We start from the raw sequence: 18,943 nt of genomic DNA, 5'->3' as shown, positions 1-18,943 counted from the left end.
TATATTTCAAGGTACATTCCCTTCCCTTCAGCTTTTCATTCAGCATTTACTATATTTTCTGTTACGATGAACGGTAAACTTGTTATCATCGAGAGTGATTTGGAGGGTAGTGTTTCTTATTTTTCGAGAAAGAGGAATAGAGTCTGAATAACATTCCTTTTCCTCTGTCAGTGGGGATTTTCAACTTGAAATTATCCCTTTGATTGATGATTCGGAAATGGAAGGAACATCTGGAGAGTCTCTTTTAGACAGGGATCATTCTAGGGATTCTTTGGAGACTCTATTTCAAGAGAAACCCGATAGTTATAAAAACCTTGTCGAGAAGCCAGTGTCTCCCCCTGTATTAACTGAGGCAGAAATAGAAGTTGCTCGTGAGATGAGGGAACGCGTCAATAGCTTTGTTAAGACATACAAGGGAGTGACTAATCATGAACCTCATGATACTGTAATTGCTCACCATTTTGAGTGTCGTGGGCATTCTGATGATGTGTCTTTGATCAACCTCAGTGATCATTACAAAGCTGGTGTATTTTCCTACAAGGGGTTCTGACTAGTAAAATTGGTCAATATCAATAGGTATCATTAGGTGGTCGCTGAAGTAATTGGTACTCCCTCCATCTTGAATACACCTGAAACTATAGAAAAAGATGATATTACAGTTGGCAATCCCTCTGATTGGTTGATTCTTCCAATAGGTCAGAGCAGAGGAAATGCAACTCCTTTGAGGGTTGTCCGGTTCCTTTATACAAATGTCTTTTCACTAGGTTGGGGATACGCTTGGCCTTCTCTAATTTTGAGGTGGCCATGATGGACCATTTTAAAGTTTCCCCCTTACAGCTTCATCCAGGATCTTGGGCTTTCATGAAGGTGTCCCAACTTTGTGCTAGGTGTCCCAATTTTGAGGTGGCCAAGTCAAAAATTGGTCTTCCTTCGCCCCTAGGTGCCTTGGTTTGGCTATTTTTCCAATGGCTAGGGTAATTTTATATGAAGTTTCTTACAGGTGAACCATGTTACTCCTCAATCTCATATTTCCTTTTGTTTTTCTTCGGCCCCTGTGGGGTGTGCCCGTTCTTGCAGAAGTGGTCTTCTGAATTATTGGTCTATGGTGCATTTCCATCTGCCTCTTCCTTCTTACCATCCCAGGATAACTCCTCTATCTTCTAAGGATGTGAAAATGAAGGAGGATTTGTGTGCCTGGTATCAGGGGCTCGATTATGAAGAAGGATTTGGTGCTAACAAAGTACTCTCTTTTCAGCAAAAGAAGAGACGATTAGATATTTATGTGATTGTCAATGCGCCTGATCATTCTGAGAGACAAAACTCTTTGGTGAGGATGGGGATTCAGGGCGCTTTTTTATATAGTGTTACTTGTACCTTGCAGATAACATGAATAAGTTACTGAAGGCTCTTGCGCTCTCTAAGGATCAGGTTCTTACGATCGACTTATCTAGATGAATGTCGGTGGCTTCTATTGTTGCTTCTACTTCTGTTGCGGGGGTTCGAATACTGGCTATAGCGAATTTCCCAGTAGTAGTTGAAAATGATACTTTGGGTATAACCCCTGAGGTGTAACAGTTGAGTACTACAACGGGTGGCTTTTCTATGCATGACCTTACGTCATCTCTATCTCCTATCAAAAGGAATTGAGTGATAGGCTATTGGCCCCTATTGAAGAGAGTTATTCATAATGGGCTCGCTTGTGGGAGGGTGTCGAGAAGGAGGCCTATACTCTTTTCTTCTGGATTCATGCCATTCTTCGAAGGAATTTGTTGTTGTCGTGGATAATGAGGACCTGGCTCTTGTCCGAAGCTTATCTGCAACTAACAAGCAGGGAATTTTGTAGATGCTTCTCGTACCTTGTTCAGAGATAAATCCCTGGTTTCTATGGAAGATATTGGCCAGGATGATGTACTGGGCTCTGGTGATCTTTGTAGAGAGTGGGACGAGCTGAAGGATAAACATAACGCCCTTAAGCGGGAAAACTTTGAGGTTGAGAAGGAGTTATCGAGTTGTAGTCAAAGGCCGAGCTTGTTGATTATTTTCAGAAAGAGGTAAATCAATATGGTTCTTCGTCATCTTTGGCTGCTCAAATAAAGAGGTTGAAGGCTTCTCTTATTGAGGGAGAGAAATGTTGAAAGAAGGCTTCTGAAGATACGAAGGACGCGTGTTGGGCGTTCGAAGAGGATTGAAAAGTTATTCAGAAGAAGAAGGATGGCCGAATTAATGCCTTGAGAGGTCTCAAGGAGAAAGTGGTTGTTGTACAACTGAAATCTCAAAAGTCCCTTCAGCGGGTTGTGGATGTCGTGTATATGGTCCGGGATCAAATGTTGGAGCAGGCGCGAGAAATTTGTCCTAACCTTTCTGTTACTACTGATCAGCTGGATCCCATCATATCAGTTCCTAGAGAGGATGCCATAGGTAGCTAGGGTGCTTCTGAGTTAGGTGCTGATGTTTGAGGGTCATTTTGTTCCCGCTTTTCATTTGTTTTTGAAATATTTGTGTCGGGCCTTCGAGCCTCGATTTGTAAGCAACATTTATTTTTATTTATATCTTTAACTTTCGTAAGTTTCTGATTTTTGGTTTCATATTGCGCTCTTTTCAACCGTTGTTTCCAGCCAGCTAAGATCTAAGGAGAGCTAGAGCTTGCTTTCGAGCCTTGGAGTTTGCACAATTTGTTTTCTATGGAGAGCATTAAATAATATTCACATAAAGTGTGAATAAACTCAAGTCTTTCATAAGACCGTGTATGGATTCATTTTTTGTGATTATGTCGCGTTAAGATGTACACGTTATCTGAGAAAGACGCTGAACTAGTTTGTCATGGTCGTGATTGGAACGTCTTGCGTAAGAAAATCATTGGTTTAGTTTGATGTGTGTGTAGGTTGGCTTCGTACTAATGAGACATGATTTTGGATTTAAGTGTTTATGCTTTCAATTGCACCTGTAGGTATTTCGTGTGAAACCAGCTAGATGCATCCATACCTTTATCATATTCATATGGATAAGGCACAAATTTGGTTAAGTGCGGTTATTTTTTGAATTATACTTACATATGAGGGACATGAAACAAGCTAGATGTAGCCATGATTTTTGAACAGTACTCTACATTCAAGAGATTTTAAACACAAGTTATAGAATCTGATAAAGTCAAAGGTAGGCAGCGGATATGAAATGCAAGAAAGAATAATAACACACAAATTTATCCTGGTTCATCTAATAACTTGAGAGTAATCCAATCCCCTTGTACTTACAACAGATTTTCACTATAATCACACAAGATTACAATTTTCTCAAACAAACAAGAAAGATACTTTTAATGCTCAAACACAAAGTAAGATACTTATATGATCAAGCACACAACCAAGATACTTCCAATGCTCAAGCATACAAGCAAGAGACTTTTATACTTAAGCAAACAAGCAAGAGATCTCTAATGCTCAAGCACACAAGCATTAGACTTATATGCTTAAGCACACAAGCATTAGACTTATATGCTTAAGCATGCAAGCAAGAGACTTCAAATGCTCAAACACTTAGTAAGAGACTTCTAACAGTCTACCTAACAGCTAAATGATTGTTTGGGAAAATACACTTGATATACAATCATATGTGTATAAATAATACAATGCAAATATACTCTTTTAAGACTTATGGATTTCTAAGATATACAAGGATAAGAAATCCTAAGTTTAACTTGTGTGTTTTTTTGTTGACAAAGTAACTTCCCTTTGAGTGTCATTTGGTGTGTTTTTCTTCAAGTATTCATCTCCGTAAATAGATAGGAAGAAGATCCAACACAATAGAGTCCTTAAGAAGCTTCAAAAGAGATATTGGGATGTTTCACCAAATAGTCAAGGTTGGTGAAAGCTAGTTTGGAATCCTTTTGCTACAAAAAGAATTAGAAGTTGTATCTCAACAGACAATATGAAGAAAATAGATCTTAGCTCTTCACATGAAAAAGTAGACTCTAAGGTTGATAGTGACCCATCAGAATCACCTCAGTCCTTGCGCTTTAACTGGCTAGGGTTCTGATCATCAGAAGCAGACTTCTTCAAATTCTGGTCTTCATAGGCTGACTCCTTCATATGTTGACCTCTTTAGAAGTTGACTTCTTCGGATCCCGGTCTTCAGCTTCTAATCCATTATATTTTGGTCTTTAAGATTCTCTTTAGATATTCATAGTCATAACCAATACTTGGATTCTAAATGAAATTTTAGTCTATGGTCATGCACACTTGAACAAACATTAGTATACCTTATTGTTCTTTAAATACTTTGTTATCATCAAAACCTAAGGGATATGAGATAAACCAATTTTGTTCCTACAATCTCCCGATTTTTGATGATGACAAACATAAGTATTTAAGAACAATTGTTGTTAATTTAATTAAAAATTTGACTTCTGGGTCTGAGGTTTGTAAGCTCTCCCTGAGTCTACCAGTCCATAGGTGAGGTTTGTAAATTCTCCCTAGGTCTTATCCAAGTTAATTAAATTTAAACATTTAAAGCATAATGATAATTCTTCAAAATTTAAGCAAGAATAATAACTATCAGATTCCAGGTACTTAAATACTTTTATATTTACTCCCCCTTTTGTAATTAGCAAAAACAAATAAAGGAATTAGAAAAGATACTAAAGAAAAATTCATTTAACCAAAAAATGAGTGAGATGTCAGAAAACATATTCAAAAAAAAGTTGAAAAGGAAAAATAAAAGGGTTTGCTAAATCCTAAATCCTAAGGTTTTTGCTTTAGAAGCTCCAAGATAGCCTTCAGATTATAACCCATATCATTTTGTTTTGCAATCACAATCTTTAACTAAACATCCATCTCTTCCTATTCAGCAGCAACAGAAGTTAACTTCTCTTCCAAGTGGTCAAGCTTTTGACTAGAATAAGCTACAGACTCAGATGAGAAAGACTTTAGATTCTGCATAGTTGTGTCCATAGAGGTTCTGAGATAATCCCATTTAGCTGCATATGATATGGTATCAGATGTTATAGGCCTCTCAACAACTAAATTTTGAACTCTATCAAAAATAATAGTTTTAAATTCTTCAATTTGGTATTTTATGTGAGGTGGAAGGTTTAGGTTTATAGTTAGGTGAGGTGTATAGGGGCTAGATAGAGCTACTGTGTCAGATTCTGACACGACATCTTCTTCCCTATAAGGTGAGTTATGATGGTCAGATGGTTCATAATGTTGGATAAGGTATGGTTCCGATATATTTTGGCCATTGTTGAAACTGGTGGAGGTTGGTTTTGGGTCACTTGTTCAAACTCATTTTGAGTTTCAATTTTAGTTTGAAATTGAACAAGATTGTGTTGGAGTTCAAGACTGGTGTGGGTTGGGGTTTCTTGTTTAGCTTGAGGTAAGTTTTGTGTTTCAGGTAATGGTTGGTCTTGGATTACTTGTTCATATTCAGATTGAATAGGAATTTCACTCTGAGCAAGGTTTGGTTGGTCAGGTGTTCAACATAAGGTATAGTTTCAAGTAGGATGGCTTGGAGAGGGACAATATTCAGAGGACTCAATTCTAATTCACAAGAATCAAAACTTGAGTTAGGAATAGAAGACTTAGCACTAGGAACCTCAATGGGTGGTTCAATTCCTAGTCTTGTTAGGCATCAAGACAGTTGTGGAGGCCACTTCTTGAACCTCCTTTTGAACTTTTGTTTGATGTACAACCTTCCTCTTAGGTGGATTCTGAACCACCTTTTTCAGCCTGAGAAGCAACTTGCTTCCTCTTTCTTGAAGGCTTGTACATACTACCTTTAGGAGGATCAGGAATATCCTTTATGGTCATAGTAACTCCATTTTGTTCCTTTACCATCTTAAAGTATTCATGAATGAATTCAGGACTGTCCAACTTAGAGATGACTAGGAAATCATCAATATATGCAGTATTGTCATTCTTGATCCTGAGGCTTGCAGATGATTGAATCACATCTTTCTTCTTGATAATGTTCATATTCCCCAGCACAACTGCTGAGAGAATATTCCTATATATCACATATATCATCTTCATATATTCATTAGCACAAAAATTCATTAGAGTCTCAACCAACCAACTCTGATGAAATAGTTCAGAAATAATCCTTGCATAAAGGGAATTCTTCTTATTGTGTTTTGTGCTTTCCTTGATAGCATTACATATGTGATGAAAGATGTATGCAGGAAGGTTGGTCATCTCTTGGTTAGCCAAAAACCAGATGAAGTGCTTGTGGTCTCAAGAGATTTTATCAGTGCTTCCTTCTCTTGGAATCAAGCAGTCAAGCAAGATTATAAACAAGAGTCTATAATCAATTTCGATGTTCTTCACTTTTCCATAATCTTCATATTTGATAAACAAACATTTCTTAATCACACCAGATTCAACACTGCTATCTTTAGTGTTTAAAACACATCTACTAATGTTGTCCATATTCAGAAGCTTGGCTATATGACTCTGAGTGATACTCACATTTACCCCCATAACAACATATCTTATCTCCACCTCCTTGAATTCCTCCAGACCCATCTCAACTATTGACTTCCCCTTGAGCTTTCTATTCTCAGCAATCTTCTGATTCTCTTCAAGAGCGGTATAACTTTCATCATAAACTTCAGTCCTAACCTAGAAACCCTTAACCAGGTAAGGAAAGGTAGGACCATTCATAATCTTAAAGTAGTTCATCCATCTTTGAGCTTCAAAATAGGATTTTAATGGAAACCCATTAACCCTAAAAGACTCAAAGTCTACAATCTTCTTAATGATTAACTTTAGATCTTATTCTCTAAGCATTAAATTTTTGGGATTTACTATGATAGATTTTCCAGATTTTACCACCATTGGAACTGGATTTGATGATGATGTCATTGCAATGGAGTTTAGGGTTCTATAAAGGTTTGGAAAATGGTTATTTTTCTGAGGAGGAGGCTAGAGAACAAAAACATTGGAAGTGAAGAGAGAGAGAGAGAGAGAGAGAGAGAGAGAGAGAGAGAGGATGTGTGTGTGTGTATGTGTGTGTATGTGTGTGTATGCAGTAATGAAATGTTTAAGTGCCCTTGAGGGTAAAAAGGTTTTTGTTTTGAAAGAAACAAAAATTAAGGACAAATGGGCACTAGACACATCATTCAAAACATTTTCATAACTAACCATTAATTATTATCCAACAGCTCAAAAACCAAGTGTCAAAAAACCTTTCAGATTCATGACACATATATGAACAGATGCTTAAAACAATAATTATCCCACTTAAGTGCTATCAGAGGTAACTAATAAAATTCTAAGCATCTGAGGCTGAGTTGCATCATATGTTACTATTCATCAGAATCTAGTTTAGAGCTTCTGATCACATTAGCTTTTGATCCATCATCAGGCTTTGATCCTCCATTCAGAAGCAAGCACTAATCTTTAACAAAATGCATATTCAGATTCTTTTTGATAAAATAAATCTTTCAATAGTAAGGGATTTGATAAATATATCAGCCCATTGATGATCAATATTAATGAATTTCTATATCTATCACACCCTTCTGAACATAGTCTCTAATAAAATGATGTTTAATTTGTACGTTCTTGGTTCTAGAATGTTGATAGGATTCTTTGGCATACATATAGCAACAATATTATAACAAAATATTGTAATACTACTTCCACTTATCTGGTAGTCTTCCAACTGATATTTAATCCAGAATAGTTATGTGCAATAACTTACAATTGACATGTATTTTGCTTCTGTTGTAAACAAAGCAATAGTTTCTTGTCTTTTACTAGCCCAAGATACTAGGTTTTAACCTATGAATTGAAAGCTTCCACTAGTGGATTTTATCTCAATTATATCCCCAGCATAGTCATTGTCACCAAATCCAACTAGCTTATAATCTAGGTTTTTTTTATAAAGCAACCCTAGATTGTTTGTTCCCTTAAGATACCTAAAGATCCTCTTAAAAGTTATTAAGTGAGTATCTCTAGGATCTGACTGGAATCTTGCATACAGACAGATACTAAATGAAATATCCGGTCTAGAAGCTGTTAAATAAAGTAGAGAGCCAATCATACTTCTATATAGATTCTAACAAACCTTGGTGTTGCTTTCCTCTTTGCTCGGGTTGTAGGTTGGATGCATATGAGTGCTCATGATCTTGCAATCATAAAGCTTGAACTTCTTCGGATGCTCCTTTGTATATTTAGTCTGATGAACATAGACTCCATCTTTGCATTGATTGATTTGAATACCAAGGAATAACTTTAGCTCTCCTATCATACTCCTTTCAAATTCAGCATGCATTATCTTTGAATGTTCTTGGCAAAGAAAAGCATTAGTTAAACGAAATATAATATCATCAAAATAAACTTGGACAATTAAGATATCATTCTTAAGTGTGTTTCTGAATAGTGTAGTGTCAATTTGCCATTTCTAAAATCCATTTTCTAACATAAAATTACTCAATCCCTAATACCAAGCTAGTTTGAGTCCATATAGTGATTTCTTCAGTTTGAAATCATAATTTGGGTGGACTGAGTCGTCAAACCCAGGTGGTTGTTTGACATACACTTCTTCATAAATGACTTCATTTAAGAATTCACTCTTAACATCCATTTGGTATAAAATAATGTCGTGATTAATAGCATAAGAGAGAAGTAACATGATTTCTTATAACCTTGCAACTGGTGCAAAGGTTTCAGAGAAATCTATACCTTCTTGTTGACTGTAGTCTTTAGCTAAAAGTCTAGCCTTATTTACTACCTGTCATACGGTGAACTGGACTTTTTGTGGTTTTAATCGCAATGTCGCGGTTAGCAAGAGTCGCCACTGACTTTTCTTTTATCCAATAAGGAAAGGTGGAAAAGAACAGGAAAGACCTTAATTTAGATTTTGGGTTCGGGAGGTACATTATACAAAGGGAAGGTGTTAGCACCCTTTGTATCCATGGTTATCCATGGGCTCTTAATTGCTCGATCACTTATATTATTTTTGTCTAAAAAAAGTGTTTGTGAATTGTTTGGAAAATTGTTTTGAAAAGAGAATTTAACTTTGTAATGATTCTTGTATGAATGTATACAAAGTGGTTATCTCGTTTAGTTTTGAAAATTGTTTAGAAAAATATAACTCGGTAATGATTCTAGTATGAATGTATACCAAGTGGTGATTTTCTAAAGGTATTTTGAAAGGTGTGAGGTGCGAAAAAGTGTTTTAAGTTGTGAGCCAGCAATTAAGAGTTATACCGACCCAAGGTCTTTACGGGCATTTCCTATCCTTATGAGGGTAAAACTGTCCTTATTATTGAGAAATAAGTAGTTTTATCCTTTGGATGTAAAAGGGTCATCGTAGGGTCATCGATTGGTCATTGAAGGCAACAGTTATGAGGATACCTTAGCATTCGAAGGGACTATCATCATTTAATCGTAGGCAACATCGGAGGGTCATCGAGGGACAAAGTTGTATATTCGAAGGCAACATCCGAGGGACTATAATTTATTTTATGATGATTTAACCGAAGGGTCTTTGCTAAGGGTATCCCCACATTCGCGGGACATGACCGTAATATCGTAATCGTAAGGCAACAAAGAGAGGTCCAAGATCACTTATTCAAAGGCAAAGTTTTACAATTAATTAGGTGATTAGGAGGAATTCTCCCACATTAGAATTAATACATTAAAATTAATACATTAAAATTAATACATTAAAATTAATACATTAAAATTAATACATCAAAATTAATTAGGTAATTTAGGGTGAAAACTCCACAAGGGTATCCCACAAATAAAGTGGAATACCTAGCCAATAACCTTTTCCTGGGATATGTGAACCTTTTCGAAGCTCAAAAAGAAACATGTCAGAATACCAAATCAGGGTGCAATCGAAGATTACACCGGAAAAATATCGCAACAGTAAATAGGATAGGATGAATAATGCATGGCTATGATAAAAACATAAAAAAAAACAGACTAGAAAAATCAGGTACTGTCTCGTTCGCCTCTGCCTCGCCTAGCGAAGGCCAGGCGAACGGCCACGGATTTTGAATTTTGAGAAAAACAGCCCCATGTTAGGAACCTTGAACTTTATGGCATTTTATCACAGGAACAGCATGGTCAAACATTCAGGGTATTCAGGCATATTTAAATTCACATACGAAAGCAAATTATATATCAACATTTAATCATGATGCATTATATGTGTAGATATGGCCAATTGAAAGTATAAACAATAGAGATACGCAAACCTGTTTTCCAATTCAAGGTTGAAGGGATTGACCACTTGTGGTATCGGAATGAGTTAGGCGGCGGGAATTGGGCGGCGATGGCTTCGGGGCGGATGAGCTGCCTTCAGGGTTTCTTTATTCTGAATTCTCCGGGTTGGCAGGGTTCCTATGCCAAAGTTTCTATCCGTCCTTCTCTGTTCTCTCTCTTTCTTTTTCCTCAAGGCTTTGTTCCAAGGAAACCTCAGAGTGTTTTGCTTCTCTTCCTTCTTTCTCCAGTGAATCTCCCAGTGTAAACTCTAAGTCTAACTCCCAGTCTAACTCCAAGTCCTTTTCCTCTACTGAAACTTCAGTATTTATAGACTAATTTTGTGGGTAATGGGCTTGGAATGAGGGAGACCCAAGTCCAAAATAATTTGTTATATTTTTTATTTATTTATTTATTTTAATTATTTAATTAATTAATTAATTAATTAATTTTTTTTTTTTTCAGGAAAAATGATGGGTAAATTTTGGGGTATGACACTACCACTTCTCCTTGCTCATTGAATTTGTTTATGAATACCCATTTTGTTCCAATAATGTTCTTCTGCAAAGAATTGGGTACCAGATGCCAGACATCATTTCTTTGAAATTGATTCAACTATTCCTGGATAGCCACACTCAAACCATCATCAAAAAGTGATTCATCAACAAAAGTAGTTTTAGTCATGGAGATTAGTCATAACATAGAATGCTTTTTATCTAAATGCAGACCTTGTCTTTCCATGGCCATCTTTGTTTCCAAGAATTAACTCTTCAGGATGAGAAGATTTATACTTAAAGGTCTTCTTGGATTGTGATGCATCCGAGGATCCATCTTGAGCTTCTTTAGAATCTTTAACATCTGTGTGAGATTCTGAGGTTGGATATACTTTTGGATCAGTTGCTTCTGAATTTCTGGTACCCTCATAGCATCCTGCTTCTGATGGATTTCTAGCTTATGAACTTCCAGCTTTTAGACCTCTAGCTCCTGATGTGTCTTCAAGTACACAAATATCTGGAAAAAAAATTAATTAACTCTGACATTTTACTGTCAGGCTCTTTGTTATCAAATTGATGTGTATTGACTCTTCAACCATATTGGTTTCATATTTATACACCATGTATGCCTTAGAGCGTTCAAAGTATCCCAGAAATATACCCTTCTAAGCTTTGACATCAAATTTCTTCAGATAGACTTTATTGTTTAGGATATAACATGTACATTAAAACTGATGAAAATTAAGAAATGCTTGGTTTTCTCCCCTTGACAACTCATATGAAGTCTTGTTCAAAATAGGTCTAATATAGATTTTATTATGAACATAACATGTTGTGTTTATAGCTTCTTCCCACAAGTACTCAGGTAAGTTGTTTTCATGGATCACAGTTTTGGCCATTTCTTGGAAAGATGTGTTCTTTCTCTATACAACTCCATTTTTCTATGGAGGTCTAGGAGGATATAACTCATGGAGAATTCCATGTTTTTCGCACAAAAAAAATCGAATGGCTCATTTTCAAATTCACCACCATGATCACTTCTTACCTTTAAGATTTTGGACTCCTTTTCAATTTGTACTTGTATGCAAAAGATGTTGAATACATTATATGATTCATCATTGGTTTTAAGGAATTTCACGCAAGTCCATCTGCTATAGTCATCAACAATGACTATACCATGTTTCTTCCCATTGATTTATGCATTACTAACAAGACCAAACAAATCAATGTGAAGTGTTTCTAAGGGGATGGAGGTAGAGACAATGTTTTTAGTTTTGAAATAAGTTTTACTAATCCTCCCTACTCAGCATGCTCCACAAAGAGAGTCTGAGTGATAATTGAGGTCTTTTAATCCTTTAAAAAGTCTTAACTTGTTAAGTTTTGAGATTAATCTCCGGTTAGCATGACTTAACCTTCTCTGCCATAGCCATTTCTCATCACTCACTGATATAAGGAAAAGTTCCTTCTGATCAACCAATTCATAAAAATCTATGTTATAAACATTGCCCTTTCTCCTACCTTTGAACACTATGGAATATGCAGTTTTTTATTAAACATGACCTCGTAACCACTATCACAAAATTGACTAATGTTCAGTAGGTTATGTTTAAGTACATCTACAATTCAAACATTATTAATTGAGATAGAGGAGTTACTAATAGTACCCATACCATTGATCTTTCCTTTATGGTTTCCTCTAAATCCCACAGTTCCTCCCTCTTTCAGAGTTAGGGTTTGGAACATAAGCCTTTCTCCTGTCATATGTCATGAGCAGTTATTGCCCAGGTACCAAGACTATTTCCTTGCTTCTCCCTTGAAGCATATATGTAGCAAAAATAATTTGAGATTTAGGTACACATAGTCTTATGGGCCCTTTAGGTTAGTTTTGATAGGTTTCTTCTTATTTTATACCTTTTCTCCCATATGATAGGGCTTATGATCATTCAAGGCTTTTGATTTGAAAGTTTGTTGTCTTGAATGGACCTTAGCCTTAGGTTCTGAACCTTTCAGAACCTTAGCTCCTGATATCTTAGGTTTTTGCTTCTTCAGAACCTTTGACTTTAGAGTCTTAGGTTCTAGTTTCTTCATAACTTTTGACTCAGCAGCTTTAGATTCTGACCAATTCACAACCTTTGCATTTTCAGCAACAGATATAAAATAAGAGTCAAGCCCTTTCTGAGCAGAGCTTGAAGAAGAATGATATGTTGGTTTACCCAAGGTTTCAAACCTTGAATTAAAATATTTTTATGAGTAACCAAGACCTTACCCTTTTATTCTACTTACTCCATAAATAATGGAAGCAAATTTAGTTATATTGAAGCCATTTATGATAAATTCTTGAAGATCCATTTCATGATCATCAAGAGGTTTATCAGACACTTCCTTCACTAGAGTAATATGATATTTCTTTAGAGCTTCATTTTTACTTTGAACATAATTTAATTCTTCCTTCAAAATATCATATTGCTTTTTCAATATTTTCATGTGTTTGGCTTTCTCTTGACATCTTCCCATAATATATTGAATGAAAGTAATTAAATCAGAATAAGATCGTTTAGAAAATACCCCATCCTCTTTCTCATACCCTGAACCAGAATCTGAGTCAGATTCTGCTTCAAAAGATGCAAAAGTCATCAAGGCAAGGTTGGATTTCTATTCCTCCTTCTCAGAGTCTTCTCCATTGTCAAGTTCATCCTATGTTTCCATAATATTTTTCTTGAACTTGTTTCATAATCTATCTTTCTGAGAGCTTCCCTTCTTTGACTTATCATTTTTTACTTCAGAACAATCACCAATGAAGTGACCAGACTTCTTGCAGTTGAATCATCCTTTATGATCATCCTTGTTTTCTCTGGAACTAGATCCTCTGAAGCCACTACTTCTGCTAGAGAATTTATTGTTCTTCTTGGTCAGATACTGAAACTGTTTAATGATAAAGGTCATTTCCTCATCATTTGGGTCATCTTCAGAACCTTCTACATGAGAAGCTTCTTGAGACTTTCTGACTTGAGGAGCCTTGGAAGATTTAGTAACAGATTTCAAATCCAGGGGATTTAACTTTTTAACAGGTTTATCTCCATTAAGCTCCATCTCATGGCTCTAAAGATTGCTGATGAGACTTTCAAGACTTAATGTGTTTAAGTCTTTATCCTCCTGTATAGTTGTCACTTTAGGTCAATATCTGACAAGAAGACTCTTAGGAATATTCTTGACATGATCAAATATATTGTAGCTCTTGCTCATAACCTAAAGTCCAGATAGAATAACTTGAAACCTAGAAAACATGGTTTCATTGTCTTCATCCTCCTTCATTATGAACAACTCATATTGCTGAACCAGAAGGTTAACCTTAGCTTCTTGAACTTGTTGATTCCCTTTATAAGTAGCACATAGATATGTAGAAATGGTCTTAGTAATATATTTATCAATTATTCTAATGTACTCTAAGTGAGGTAGAGGATCAACCAAGATGCCTCTAACTCTGTGATATTTTCTATAGATATTTTTCTGAGCTGGTGTGAGAGTTTTTCTATCAGACACCACTCATATTTCTTTGATTAGAATATCAATGCCATCTTCTAAAATATCTCACACCTCATCATCAATACTTATGATATGAGTATACATCTTGGTCTTCCATCATTCAAACTCAGTATAGTCTCCACTAGAAGTTAGAAGTCTAGATGTATAACTGTTCTTTTCTGAATTGCTATAATCATGATTAATAACAACGTGTAAATTATGAGTACCATTATCAAATTCAAAAACTCTAGACATGGCTCAATATGTTTTTCTCATGATATTTTATGCACCACTGTTAAGTGTTTAGCACAGACCATGCTCTGATGCCAACTAGAGGTGGGGAAAACACAAGAAGGGGGTTGGATTGTGTTTCCTTTTTCTTTATTTTTAAACAATTGGTCAGATTCCAAACACAAATTATAGAATCTGATACAATCATAGGTAGGCAACGAATATGAAATGAAAGAAAGGAGAATAACACACAAAGTTATCTTGGTTCCTCTCACAACTTAAAAGTAATCCAATCCCCCTGTGCTTACAAGAGATTTTCACAATAACCACACAAGATTACAATTTGCTCAAGCACAGAAGCAAGAGACTTAAAATGCTCAAACATAAAGTAAGATGCTTCTATGCTCAAGAAAATATGCAAGAGACTTCCAATTATCAAGCACACAAGCAAGAGACTTCTATGCTCGAGCACACAAGTAAGAGACTTTTAATGCTCAAGCACACACGTAATAGACTTCTATGCTCAAGCACACAAGCAAGAGACTTAAAACACTCAAACACTTAGTAATAGACTTCTAACAATATACATAACAGATAAAAAATTATTTAGGAAAATACACTTGGTATACAATCAGAGGTGTATAAAGAATACAACGCAAATAGAGTCTTTTAAGACTTAGGGATTTCTAAGATATACAAAGATAAGAAATCCTAAGTTCAGCTTGTGCTTTTTTTGTTGACAGTGTAACTTCTCTTTGAGTGTAATTTAATGTGTTTTCCTTTAAGTATTCATCTCCTTAAACAGAGAGGAAAATAGTTGTTGAAGATCTAGTACATTAGATTCCTTAAGAAGCTTCAAATGAGACGTTGGTATGTTTCACCAAATAGTCAAGGTTGTTGAAGGCTAGTTTTAAATCCCTTTTCTATAAACGAATTTAGCAGTTCTATTCCACCAAACTCTATAAAATAGAGCTTAGGTATTCACGTGGAAAAGTATACTAAGAGGTCGATAGTGACCCATCAGAGGCACCTTGGTCCTTACGCTTTGACTGACTCAAGTTTCGATCATCAGAAGCAGACATCTTCAAAGTCTGGTCTTCAGAGGTTGACTCCTTCAGACTCTGACCTTTAGATGTTGACCTTTTCAAAAGTTGACTTCTTCAGAGTTTGATCTTCAGCTTATGATCCATTAGATTTTGGTGTTCTCTTTAGATGTTCATAGTCAAAACCAATACTTGGATTCTATATGAAATTTTAGTTTATGGTCCTAGACACTTGAACAATCATTAGTATACCCTATTGTTCTTTACATACTTTGTTATCATTAAAACCTAAGGGATATGAGACAAAATATTTTTTTCTAACACGCATCACAAAGGATGACTCACTATCCAAGGGAAGAGGATCAACGTCCCTCTCCCCGAGGTGATAGCTTGGTTAAAGGTGAATGTCTCTATGGTCCACCACTCACATCCATTGGATTGGCTAGATTCGAATTGGGGGAGGGTATGTCAGCTACGCATGATTGTGTGTTGTTCTTTGATAGAGGATATTTATTTGTATGTTGTACTCAGACATGCAAAGCGTATCTAATAGCACCCTTGACAGAATTGGTTGTTGTAGTTGGGCGTGGAACATTCTCCACGGATCCCCTGAATTCTAAAGGCGTGCAAAGCACTGTGGGAAATTGATTGTTATAGTTGAACGTCCAAAGTTCCTTTGATAACACCCCTAGACTTCCAAGGCTCTTTTGACACTAAGGTGATTTGATTTCTTTTTTTGAATGTCCAAAGCATCTCCGACAACACCCCTAGAATCTTTAGTTGCACATGGCATTAAGGAGATTTGATTTCTTTGGTCGGTCGGGCAAAACGTCTACGACATCATCCCAAGAATTCGGAGTCGGATGTCAACTATTTTGGTTGTATCCCTGTTTGTTGTTACGTGCATTCGTGTTTTGGTGTCTTGAAGAATGGATAAGGCAGAAAACAAAGTAGCGAGAATATATATATATATATATATATATATATATATATATATATATATATATATATATATATATATATATATATATATATATATATGTGTGTGTGTGTGTGTGTGTGTGTGTGTGTGTGTATGTGTGTGTGTGTGTGTGTGTGTGCGCGCGCGCGCGCGTGCGTGCACGTGCGTGTGTGTGTATGTATTTCATTTCATTATTATATAAATAATTTACTAATACATTAATTAAATCTTGCGGTCGGCTTCAAGTGTATACCGATCACTCGTCCTCATATGTGTTATACGGGTGGTTTGATGGTCTCCCAAACTTGAGGACTAGGTATTCAACTCGAAAGATGTCCATTCTCTGATGGATGTATCTGACTCTGCTTCCCGGGGTCGGATTGAACCGACATCTTTAGAATCAAATCTTCTTCGAGATATCTGGGATGCTCTGATGGCTTGTGGAGATTGGGGATGATGTATTCTGACTTCGAAACTCCCTTCTCAAACAGAACCTGGGAGCTTCTGTCAGATGTGGATATCGACGGGTCTTCTGGCAACCGGAGCTCAACACATTTTTCATAAGGCATCTCCAGTGGACCCCTACTTTGCTGTTTGGATGGTGGAAGCTCTGGTGCGTCAATCATAAATCCTACGAGATCCGTTGGATGCACCTGGTGTTCGTTTGACGCCCAACGTTAACTATGATCTTACGACACTCGGGCTCCATTAACTATGAACTTGCAACACATATTTGATGTTTCCCTAGCGGCCATCCCATCCTTGATGGAAAGCACTGACGTATTCGCTTGGTCGGAGATCAACGGGGCTTATGCATGATCTTCTTAGAGATTGCCTTTGGAGGCTGGCACAATCCTAGATTTGGATCTAAGATCATCATCCCCGTTGATCTGTAGGGATTTTGATGAGAGCGCAAATCTAGACTATGGAATTCAGCTTGGGTATGCCTCGACAAACCTCTGAGTATGATTCTGATTCGACGTCACGAGGATGTCATGAGTAGGTGAGTCAAAAATTGAATCTGAAATCATGGAGATCATATGAATCAGAAATCGTTTCCCACAAACGGTGTCACTGTACCGTTGTAGAATAAAAAATTGAGGAGATCATAGAAGTTACGGTAGAGCGAAGCTTCGCTTGCGATTCCTTGATGCGGTACTATGGATCTAAGGTTGCGATCACAATGCTTATTAAATTAGAAACATTGATTTTGAATCAAGGTTGTTGATCGGTGTCGATCTTGAATCGACGTTGCTAATCTCTGATACAACGATTCAAAGGGGATACTTGCATGATTAGCACTCTAACGCTTAAATCAGTTTAGGGTTCAAGATGATTTTAATGGGAGTGAAGATTATAAATTGTGTATATGAAAAACATTTGTGAAGGTATTTTACTTTGAATTTGATTAAACGAATTGAATAAGTGGCCCTCGTGTTATTAGATCTTTGACCGATACGGAGCAAGAGATTGTCGATCTAAGTGATCTAACTCATCTTTAAACAAAATACTTAGTATAAAATTTAAGCCTACTTAAAATTTTGTATGCATATTAATGTTGTTAAATAAGTGATGTGACTCACGACTAAAGAATTAATAGATCAATGAGATTATCATTTATTTAAATGTTTAACATAATCTTTTAGTAAATCTGATTTTTGATAATATCATATTTCATTTTTAGTTTAAAATTAATATATTAAATAAAAATAAAACAAATTAATATATACTACGTCAGCATTAGTAAAGATGAAATCCACTAATCAAAATATGAAAATCCTACGGTTAGCCTTAAATCATGCTCATAAAAGTGAAGAATTTGCATCAAAATCAGTGTAAGTGTCAAACTTTAGGGATTCTAATTCTATGATCCTATGAATATTATACTATACTCATATTCATTCACTATACCTAAGAACGTACGCCATATTAGTTCATTGATTACTCAATTTTAAATCAATTTCAATCTTTTGGGTTTCTACAATGATGGCTAACTATGGATGATTCACCATGATTCCGGATCCTAGGTGAATTAATAAATTAATTAATCAAAACAAAACTTATCAAAATTACAATTTAACCCTCACAAGTTTTACGGGTTTTATTCATTTCAAGTTTCTGTAATTTTGTCATTATTGTTGCTCTTCTAATCTCTAGTTGTCATTTTGCTTGTTTTGTGGCTCGTCTGTATTTGTACTTTTCTTGTATTTTTCCTATGTTCCATAGAAAGAGATGGCACAACCTTTGGTGAATGGTGATTACTTGAGACCACATTTGTTTGGTAGTACATGATACAAGGATAAAATAAACTTGTCCTTGACCACATTGTCTTATAATTCGTTTGATCCAAAGATGTACATTAACTTTTGTCATACTTGTTGAAAGTATCCAATGACTATATATTTTTTAACCATATGTATGAAAAAATAAATAAGTAAAAGTTGTTAAGCAAGATGTTGTAATTTTCCGTGAGATTTATTT

Source organism: Lathyrus oleraceus, chromosome 1 (assembly GCF_024323335.1).
Source record: "Lathyrus oleraceus cultivar Zhongwan6 chromosome 1, CAAS_Psat_ZW6_1.0, whole genome shotgun sequence".
NCBI classification, from domain to species: domain Eukaryota; kingdom Viridiplantae; phylum Streptophyta; class Magnoliopsida; order Fabales; family Fabaceae; genus Lathyrus; species Lathyrus oleraceus.
Note: the sequence above shows the minus strand (reverse complement) of the source record.